This window comes from Nesoenas mayeri (genome assembly GCF_963082525.1).
Source record: "Nesoenas mayeri genome assembly, chromosome: 1".
In the NCBI taxonomy this organism is placed as follows: domain Eukaryota; kingdom Metazoa; phylum Chordata; class Aves; order Columbiformes; family Columbidae; genus Nesoenas; species Nesoenas mayeri.
Genome location: NC_137541.1, coordinates 73264292 through 73275097, shown reverse-complemented (window position 1 = coordinate 73275097; position 10806 = coordinate 73264292). Strand labels below are relative to the sequence as shown.

General features: G+C 49.8%; 1 pseudogene across 1 annotated transcript; it reads left to right on the top strand.

The window, feature by feature from the left end:
- Nucleotides 1-228: 228 nt before the first annotated feature.
- Nucleotides 229-1186, top strand: LOC308038937 (olfactory receptor 14J1-like; annotated as a pseudogene). Its single transcript has one exon. The product of its transcript is annotated as an olfactory receptor 14J1-like (transcript).
- The last annotated feature ends 9620 nt before the right edge of the window (nucleotides 1187-10806 follow it).

The following is a 10806-nucleotide window of genomic DNA, read 5'->3' as shown; positions in this document are numbered from 1 at the left end:
CTGACTCCTCAGCAGCCAGCGGGCACAGGCCCTGCTCATCAGAGCACCTCCAGCCAGCACCACCCAGGGCTCAGACACCGAGCTGGAGGAAGGTCTGGAAAAGGACAAGGGGGTGTGGAGCAGGGGAGGGTGTATGAGAAATGGCTTTGATTTTGCTCAGAGAAGTCACTGACAACTTGTCACTGTCTTTTCCTCCTTGCACAGGTTTCCCATGCCCACAGGCAGCAAATGTCCAACAGCAGCTCCATCACCCAGTTCCTCCTCCTGCCGTTCACAGACACACGGGAGCTGCAGCTCTTGCACTTCTGGCTCTTCCTGGGCATCTACCTGGCTGCCCTCCTGGGCAACGGCCTCATCATCACCACCATAGCCTGGGACCAGCACCTCCACACCCCCATGTACTTCTTCCTGCTCAACCTCGCCCTCCTTGACCTGGGCTCCATCTCCACCATTGTTCCCAAATCCATGGTCAACTCCCTGGGACAGCAGGGCCATCTCATACTCAGGATGTGCTGCACAGCTCTTTTCATTTGCCTTCTTGATAACAGCAGAGTATTGTCTCCTCACCGTCATGTCGTATGACCGCTACGTTGCCATCTGCAAACCCTTGCACTACGGGACCCTCCTGGGCAGCAGAGCTTGTGTCCACATGGCAGCAGCTGCCTGGGCCACTGGGTTTCTCAATGCTTTGCTGCACATGGCCAATACATTTTCACTGCCCCTGTGCAAGGGCAATGCCCTGGGCCAGTTCTTCTGTGAAATCCCCCAGATCCTCAAGCTCTCCTGCTCACACTCCTACCTCAGGGAACTTGGGTTGCTTGTGGTTGGTGCATTTTTTGACCTCTGGTGTTTTGTGTTCATTGTGGTGTCCTATGTGCAGATCTTCAGGGCCGTGCTGAGGATCCCCTCTGAGCAGGGACGGCACAAAGCCTTTTCCACCTGCCTCCCTCACCTGGCCGTGGTCTCCCTGTTTGTCAGCACTGCCATATTTGCCTACCTGAAGCCCCCCTCCACGTCCTCCCCATCCCTGGACCTGCTGATGTCTGTTCTGTACTCAGTGGTGCCTCCAGCAGTGAACCCCCTCATCTACAGCATGAGGAACCAGAAGCTCAAGGAGTCCATCAGGAAAGTGATTTCATGGGTGTTTGTCAATACTGAACAGCTTTCCATCACTGTCCACAAATGATGTCTATTTGTATCCCAATAAGGCCTGTACCTTGTTTTATCCCTTTTACTTTGTTAGCATTACCCATATTGTTATTTATGGTTTTTATGTTTGTACATAATTGTTTGTGTTTAGCTGACTATCCTGAAAAATGTACCCATTTTTAATATTTTTAAAATACCTGAAACCTGTATAAATGTTTTCCTAACACTGTGTCAGAGCTTGGTCTCCCATAGAATCTCCGTAATAAAATGACATCTCCTCTGTGCAGTTCCTCAGTATTTGGTTTTTCTTCTAAAGCTGATCTCAACAACCTGCCCAGGAATTTCACTCAAAAGGGCCTGAGGTCAAATCTCATTGTCATGTTGGTAGCTGATAGACAACTGAGTTGTGGTTTAAGACACAACCCTTGTTGTCTGTTGACAGTGGAGAAGGGGAGTGGAAGTGGAGTAAATGTACTTCAGTCTTTGTAGCTAACTTGAGCTATTGTGCCTACATCTGGAGGGTATTTCTCAAGGGAATAGAAGCCATAAAGGGCTATACAGCCCCCTACGAGTCCTGATTTGAATTTGGAAGATGATTTGCTTTGTCAGAAAAGCTCTGCAGTGCGATTGCTGAAACTAAGAGCCACCAAGGTACCAGAGGTGATTTTTAACAGGTTTTAATGAGTAGTCATACCACTCAAAGCAGTACCATACTGAAAATAACCACAGTAATTAATAGGTCTGCAAGATATCACAGTATCACAGTATGTTTGGGATTGGAAGGGACCTCAAAAGATCATCTAGTCCAATCCCCCTGCTGGAGCAGGAGCGCCTAGGTGAGGTCGCACAGGAACATGTCCAGGCAGGTTTTGAATGTCTCCAGAGAAGGAAACTCCACAATCTCCCTGGGCAGCCTGTCCCAGTGCTCTAGCACCCTCACTGAGAAGAAGTTTTTTCTCAAATTTAAGTGGAACCTCTTGTGTTCCAGCTTGATCCCATTACCCCTTGTCCTATCATTGTTTGCCAACAAGAAGAGCCTGACTCCATCCTCGTGGCACTCACCCTTTATATATTTACAAGCATTAATAAGGTCACCCCTCAGTCTCCTCCAAACTAAAGAGACCCAGCTCCCTCAGCCTTTCTTCATAAGGGAGATGCTCCACTCCTTTAATCATCTTTGTTGCCCTACGCTGGACCCTCTCCAGCAGTTCCCTGTCCTTCTTGAACTGAGGGGCCCAGAACTGGACACAATATTCCAGATGGGGTCTCACCAGGGCGGAGTAGAGGGGAAGGAGGACCTCTCTCGATCTACTAACCACCCCCTTGTAATACACCCCAGAATGCCATTGGCCTTCCTGGCCACAAGGGCACAGTGCTGGCTCATGGTCATCCTGTTGTCCACCAGGACCCCTAGGTCCCTTTCCCCTACACTGCTCTCTAATATGTAATTTCCCAACCTATACTGGAACCTGGGGTTGTTCCTGCCCAGATGCAGGACTCTACACTTCCCCTTGTAAAATTTCATCAGGTTATTCCCCGCCCAACTCCCCAGCCTGTCCAGGTCCCGCTGGATGGCAGCACCTTCACAGTCACCACACCAGCAGCAGCACTTTTACACAACCATGACCAACAGTACTGATCGTGTCCTGTTCCTCCTCTCAGACTAAGCTGGTGTGAAGGTTGCACGATTTGTCTGTACATCCCGGGTAGAACTTACCTGCAGTTTCACACACCCCTGTGGTCCCTCCAGTGTGGACCTGGGGTTTGGGTCAACCTAGACTCAGAGATATTGCCCACTTGGCCATTCCAGCCCCAGGTCTCTTCATATCCTGGTGTCTCCTCTTCCTTGCTAGCCTCACTTAGACCTGACCAAGAAAGCGTGTGTATACATTTACACACAAACACACACACAATAGTGAACCCACTCACACAGTAAATAGCCAGGAACAGAGTTTAAGAAATATTGTAGTTTAACCCTGGTCATCAGCTCGGCACCACACTGTTGCTGTGGCAGGATGAGGGGAAGATCTTAAAAGCAAAAGAAAACTCAAGGGTTGAGATAAAGACAGTTTAATAGGTAAAGCAAAAGCTGTGTGTGCAATCAAAGAAAAATAAGGAATGTATCCCCTGCTTTGCATTGGCAGGTGGGTGTTCAGCCATCCCCAGAAAATCAGGGCTCCATCACACATAGCAGTTACTTGGGAAGACAAACGCCATCACTCTGAGTGTTCCCCCCTCATTTCTTCTCCCAGATTTATTGCTGAGCATGACTTCATGTGGTGCAGAAGATCCCTTTGGTCAGCTGGGGTCAGCTGTCCCAGCTGTGTCTCCTCTCAGTTTCTTGGGCACCCCTAGACTACTCTCACTTCTCAGCGTGAGAAGCAGAAAAGGCCTTGACTCTGTGCAAGCACCGCTCGGCAGTGACTGAAACATGGGGGTGTGATCAACACTGTTTCCATCACAGATTTAAAACACAGCCTCATACAAGTTGCTATGAAGATAATTAACTCTACCCCAGCTGAAACCAGTCTAATAAGCAGTACAGACCATGGTGATCAGGCAGGGGGATTGGCCAGAGCAGCACTGACCAGCCACCTCCCCACGGGCAGTTGGTCCCTTGAATCCCTCTCCTCCCCACTCTTCCACAGGCTGCTTCTTCCACAACCCATCTTGATCCCTCCCTTTCCCTGGGCCAGCCTCCTCACCAATTCATAATCATCATCGGTTACTTTTTCCCCAATGGGCTCAGGTTTCCTCCACTTGCACTCAAGTTTGATAGTTTGGATTCCATTGCCTTGGTCCTCTGGTCCCTTCTCACATCCCTCACTTTCTCATGCACGTCCCACAGTTTGCCATGGCATGTACAGGTGGTTTCACCCAGGGCAGGGCCTCACAAGGGACACGGTCATTTGTCTGCAGCCTTCCCATCTGGTGTCCTTGATGACCTCATGATACCTGCCTACCTCTGGCCAATCACATTGCTGTCATGAGGTGACCTCACAAGTAATAATGCATCCATGTTTGCTTTGCCTACATCTACCCCAGGTATCTGCAATAGAAGTGGCATCACAACCCACCTCCAGCCGTGTCATCTTCCCCTTCTCCTGCATCTCCCGTCTCCCAGGCTCTCAGCACTGCTGGGTGTGTTTTCCAGCATCCAGGTGACATCACTAGGCCTGACTCACCACGTGCCCAGTTGGGTTGTTCTCAAAGATGTGACTTCAAAATCTACCTCCCTCCCATGACGCCTCACCTTGCATCATCCTCTTCTGGCACCAGGGGTCACCTCACAGACAACCTCCAGACACTTCCCCTGCACCTGCCTCTCCTTTTTCCCACCCAGCACTGTCATTTCTGCTGGGCAGGAAGCACCGTGCTCCCCATGGGGACTGCAGAGCCCTGGTGGGACAGCTCAGTGGTGGGAGGGCAGCCAGGGGTGATCAGGGCTCCTTGGGAAGGCAGGCGGGTGGATGAGGAGCTGGAGATGAGCTCTATGCAGAGGGGAGCCTGATGTGCACAGAGCCTTGCCTTGGAGGAAGCTTCATGGTCACAGGTCCTCGAGTACATGGCAAGTTGGACCATGGCTTGGTCTGCTGGGAGGGCAGCAGTGCTGGGCACAAGCAACCCAGGAGGCTCCTGCAGGTGTGGAATACAGCATTTTGAGACAAACATGGACGAGCTGACTAGGGCTGGTCTCCTACTGACAGACAAGGTGGATCAGGCCGGGGATCTGAAGGATGAGAGCGGCCATGGCTGCAGGGACCATGACATGGTGGAGAAGCAGGACAACTGCAGAACAAGAGTGCAGTCCTGCAGGAGAGCTGATTTCATTCCTGGAGGATCTGCTTTGGCTGTCCTGGAGAACAAACAGGCTGTGAGTCCCTGTTCAGGGGTGATGTCCTCAGAGCCCAGGAAGAAACCAACCTGATGGCCAGGGAGTCCAGCAGGACCTGGCAAGAGGTCAGTGTTGATGAACAGGGACCCCTTGACTTAGGAGATCAAACAGCAGAAGGACGTGCAGGGAGGCTGGAGGGAAACAGGCTGCCCAGGAGACAGACAGACAGACACCTGGCCTGGGGGTGCAGGGATGGAGCCAGCAAAGCCAATGCTGAGCAGTGGCTGAAATGGCCGTGCAAGGGGAGGGCACCCAGGAGGGCTTCTCCAAAGATATGGTCAGCACAAGGAAGGCGGCTGAGGACACCCTGGTCCCAGTGGCCAGTAGGGCAGGGGACGAGTGACAAAGACAGTATCAAAACAGCAATTTCTCTGAAGAAAGATTCTTCCTTGGAGAGTGCTGGTAGGAAATATAACTGGACACACTTATACATTTTACTATATATTTACCAACACATAAATATAATATTTTCCTTATGATCACATAGAAAGACAGACAACACAGGTCTGTTGAGACCACTGTCAACATGGCCATCTAAAAAGACAACAGCTCAATTAACCTTTTTATCCCTCTTTCCTCCATCCGTCAAGAGTGGCCAACAGCTTCCAGCATGACTCACTGTGTGCCAAGGGTAAAAAGTGGCACTGACAGCTCATGGCAGTGGATTGTTTGGTGCCTTCGGCTCTGTACAAGACACAAGGATTATCTTTCTTAATGCTGGAGGCTTTGGTAGGAGAGAAATCTAGAGAACCTTTTTTATAAAAGGAGGGAAAAAGAAATCAAATGAAAGATGTAGAGTGAAGAAAATGTGTTCTTGCAACTTGAAAAATCAAACACTGTTGGTGTTGCAATTCTCCTTTCTTTGTTTTGAATACTTTAAATATCAGTGTTTTCCATTAGATCAAAATGAGACTTTTCAAGATGTGCATTAAGAACAAGAGAACTTCTGATCCTCCACTACATTTGCCTTCTCAGCACTCTCTCTGTTATCTGTGCATCTCATCTCCCTCATCCTCCAGGTATTTCCGCCTGCCCTGACTAAACTGACCATGTCTGAAGTCCCATTTCCAGCAGCTGATCTGCACACAACCCTTGCGATTGCTCTCTGGGTTTCCCTTCCTCTTACTGTTTGATCACTCAGACACTTGTCAACAACCCAGTTGCTGCTTTCAGCTTCAAGGAGTTAAAAGCTTCCTTGTCTTTCAGTGATCTGTCTAATTATGTCTTTAGCCAACTCCTTTATTGTGTTTATTTTATAATTTCCTTTCTGTCTAAAACATTTCTTGCATGGTTGTGCCTTGGAGAAGGTGAACCGCAGTGGTGGCAGCTTGTCCTTGGTGTACAGTTGAGGAGTGTGTTTTCTTTTAATCATGACTCTCATCAGTTGTATTTTGTTTGTTCAAGGGTAAAGCAAAGTCCCTGTTTTATGTGTTCACTTGGGTCTGCAAGGAGAGCAGGTGGGAGCTGGTGCAAAGGAGCTGGCACATCCAGCTGCAGACTGCAGTGAAGTCTGGTGTGAGGAAAAGGGATGCAAGGCCCAGGGGGCCCATGAGAGAAACAATGGGGTTGGGGAGGTGAGGAGCAAGGTTGTCCACACGGTGTGAGACCTCAAGGGACAGCTTCTCCAGCCAGTCCAGACCTCCTTAGGAGAGACCCTGGATCAACATCAGACAATGCTGCAATCACATCTTCTCCAAACTGAAAAGGATTAAAATACACCCTTTACAATAGAAAGACTTTTTTATCAGAAGCTTTTTGAAATCTTTCTCCATAATTACACAAAGAAAACTCTCTAATTAACTATACAAGTTGGAAGGACATTACAAGAAGAGACATGGTTTGTTAGAGCTTTCTTGAGTGTAATGAGCCCCATGGTGCATTTGTTGCTGAGTCCTTGAACATTACTCAGGTGCTGAGAGGAGATTGCACAAACCTTTCCAGAAGTCAAAGCCAGAAGAAAAAAGTACTAAGTTCCTTGAAGTATTAATGAGTTCCACTGCGGGCAAGTACCAGCAAAGCCTCCCCAGGGACTCGTTAGAGCAGAGAACTGGAGGCCGTGATGGCAGATAAACAAAGGGAAATGTGCAGGCAGCTGAGGTGCTGAGAAAACCCTGGTTTAGTTGGATGAAGCAGAGAGGCCAAGGCCTGAACCCCAGCTCCTGGGAAGGCAGATCCTGTCCCTCACACATTGCTCAGGGCTCTTCCTGGGGCAGGGGATGTGGGCTGTGTGGTGTTGAGTGAAGGACAATGGTGTGACAGTTCTCAGCCTTACTGGGGATGTTCAAGGAGGCCATGAGGTGCCCCAGTGCCTGAGGACATGTCTCCTCACAGGCCTTGGTGGCAGAGGCCATTGCCATAGCCAAGGGGACAAAGACTTGGGTTCTCTTGGTGACATCCAGCCTTGCCAGTGCCCTTTGCCATCTGCACCACAGGTTGTCCTACACTGTCCTTCAGCTGCTTCTGTTTCCTTGCAGGCCGTAGACACCCATCTTGCTTCCTCCCCTTGCTCTCACCCTGGTATTTCCATACATTGACTGATGTGTCTCCACTCTCATGCTCTGTTCCTGGAAACACAAGTACATGGACTGATCTCCTGCTCCTTCTGGATGATTTCTTGTACCACAGTACTGCCCTTTGAGTGACATTTCTTCCTCCTCATGTCCAGTCTCCACCTTCTAATCTAGAACTGTGTGGCAGTGTTTCTCTGCTCTGCTGTAGAAAGGAGGACCCTGAAAACTACTGACCTGTCAGCCTCTTACCTGTGCCTGGGAAGATGATGGCTCAGATCCTCCTAGAAGCTGTGCTGAGGCACAAGGAGGACAGGGAGGTGATCTGAGACAGCCAGCATGGCTTCAACCAAGGGCAAGTCCTGCCTGACCAACCCGGTAGCGTTCTATGATGGAGTAACTACATCAGTGGACAAAGGAAGAGCTATGGATGTCATCTATCTGGACTTCTGTAAAGCCTTTGACATGGTCTCTCACAACATCCTTCTCTTTAATTTGGAGAGGTATGGATTTGATGGCTGGACTGTTCAGTGAGTGAGGAACTGGCTCAGTGGTCGCACCCAGAGAGTGATGGTCAATGGCACAATGTCTGGATGGCCACTGGTGACAAGTGATGTCCCTCAGGGGTCCATACTGGGATCAGTACTGTTTAATATCTTCATCAATGACATAGTGGGATCAAGTGCAGCCTCAGCAAGTTTGCGGATGTCACCAAACTGAGCCGTGTTCCTAATATGCCTGAGGGACAGATGCCATCAAGAAGGGCCAGGATAAGCACGAGAAGTGGATCGATGTGAATCCCAAGAAAGACATGAATGTGTTGGAGAGAGGCCAGAGCAGAGTGACCGAGATGATCAGAGGGATGGAACAGCTCTGCTGGGAGGACAGGCTGGGAGAGTTGGTGCAATTCAGCCTGGAGAAGAGAAGGCTCTGGGTGGACCTTATTGCCGCCTTTGTGTACCTAAAAGAAGACAATAAGAATGATGGGGACAGGCTTCTGAGCAGGACATGTTGTGATAGGACAAGGGGTCATGGTTTTGAACTAGAAGGGGAAAGTTAAAGGCCAGACATGAGAAACACATTTTTTACAATGGGGAAGATGAAATAACAGCACTGATTGCCCAGAGAGGTGATGGATGCCCCATCCCTGGAGACATCCCAGGCCAGGCTGGATGGGACTCCGAGCAACCTGAGCTGGCTGAAGACGTCTCTGCTCGTAGCAGGGGGTTGGACTAGATGGCCTTTCAAGCTCCATTGCAACACTCTCTATGATTCTACGATTCCTTCCTCCAAGGAAAGCTCCATCACCTGGGAAACGACCCTTCAAGCATAGAATCACAGGATCATAGAATCATAGAATCATTTGAGTTGGAAGAGACCATTAAGATCATGGAGTTCAACCATAACCTAACTCTAGAACTAAACCATGTCACTAAGAGCTTCATCTATATATCTTTTAGACACCTCCAGGAGTGGTGACTCAACCACTTCCCTGGGCAGCCTGTTCCACTGCTTCACAAACTTTTCCATGAAGAAATATTTCCTAATATCAATTCTGCACATTATCTGGCACAAGCTGAGGCCATTTCCTCTCATCCTATCAGTTGCTACTCAGGAGAAGAGCAACACCCTCCATGCTACAACCTTTTTTCAGACAGTTGTAGAGAGCGAGAAGGTCTCCCCTCAGTCTCCTTTTCTCCAGGATAAACACCCCCTTGTCCCTCAGCTGCTCCTTAGAAGTCTTGTGCTCCAGACCCTCAACAGCCTTGTCCCCTTCCTCTGCACTCACTCCAGCACCTCAAGGCTTTTGCAATAGTGAGGAGCCCAAAACTGAACCAAGGCTTTGAGTTGTGGCCTCACCAGCATCAAGTACAAGGGGATGATAACTGCCCTGTTTCTGTTCACTACTCTATTCTTGATACAAGCCAGGAGGCCATTGGCCCTTTTGGCCACCTGTGCACACACTGGCTCATGTTCGGCTGCTGTCAATCAACACCCCCAGATTTTACATCTCTGTTTCTGCCTCTTTGTTTTCTTCTTCCTCTGTCTATTCTGATGTGAAAGAGCTCTCCATGGAAAAGATTCATGGAATCCTACAATAACACAGGTTGGAAGAGACCCCTGAACACCATGTCTGTCCCACTGACCTTTATGGAACCTCAAGGAATAGCTGATGGCATTTGTGCTCCCTTGGGTTCATCTCACCACATGCACACACTGGACATGCACATGATATGTATGTTTACAACTCATCTGTACAATGAAAACATGGACTTTTGACCTAGTGTTTCACAGAATCATAGAACGTCCTGGGTTGGAAGGACCCACAGGGATCATGGAGTCCAGCTCCTGTCCCTGCACAGGGCACCCCACAGGTCACCCCGTGTGTCTGAGGACATTGTCCAGTCTATTCTTGAACACTCTCAGGTTGGGGCCGTGACACCTCCCTGGGGAGTCTGTTCAGTATCCAGCACCTCTGGGTGAAGAGCCTTTTCCTCATGTAAAACTGACCCTCCCCTGGCACATCTTCTGCCATTCACTCGGGTTCTCTCATTGGTCACCAGTGAGAAGAGATCAGTACCTTCCCTTCCTTCTCCCCTTGTGAGGAAGCTGTAGCCACCATGAGGTCTCCTTTGAGTCTTTTCTTCAGCTCTGATGCTCAGAAACTTCTTGGTTTGCTTCTGAAGCAGAAAGGAGGAGCCATGACCTCCAGGCAATGGGAAGGGGGATCCTGTCCCTCACACACAGCTCAGGGCTCTTCCTGGTACCGTGGGAAGTGGATGTGCAAGGCCCAGGGAAGGACAACACTGAGTCAACAACTTCCGGCTTCCCCATGGGGCTGCAAGGAAGCACTGAGGCCCCAGTGCCATGAGGACAACATGTCTTCTCCTGGGCCTCAGTGGCAGAGACAACTGCCATGGCCAAGGGGACAGAGACCTGGGTTCTTTGGGCACCTTCCAGCCTTACAGTGCCCTTTGCCATCTCCACCACAGGCTGTTCTACGCGGTCCTACCCCTGCCCCTCTTTCCCTGCAGGCTGCAGACACCCATCTCGCTTCCCCACCTGCTCTCACCCCAGCATTTCTGCACCTTCACTGATGTGTCTGCACCCTCACTGGCTGCTCTTTGGATCACAAACCATGGGCTGATCCAGTTCCGTCTGGCTGACCTCTTGCCCCACAGCACTGCCCTTCCATGACATTTCTTACTCCTGATATCCAGTCTCCATCATCCAAGTTGCACGTTGTGAGTAATT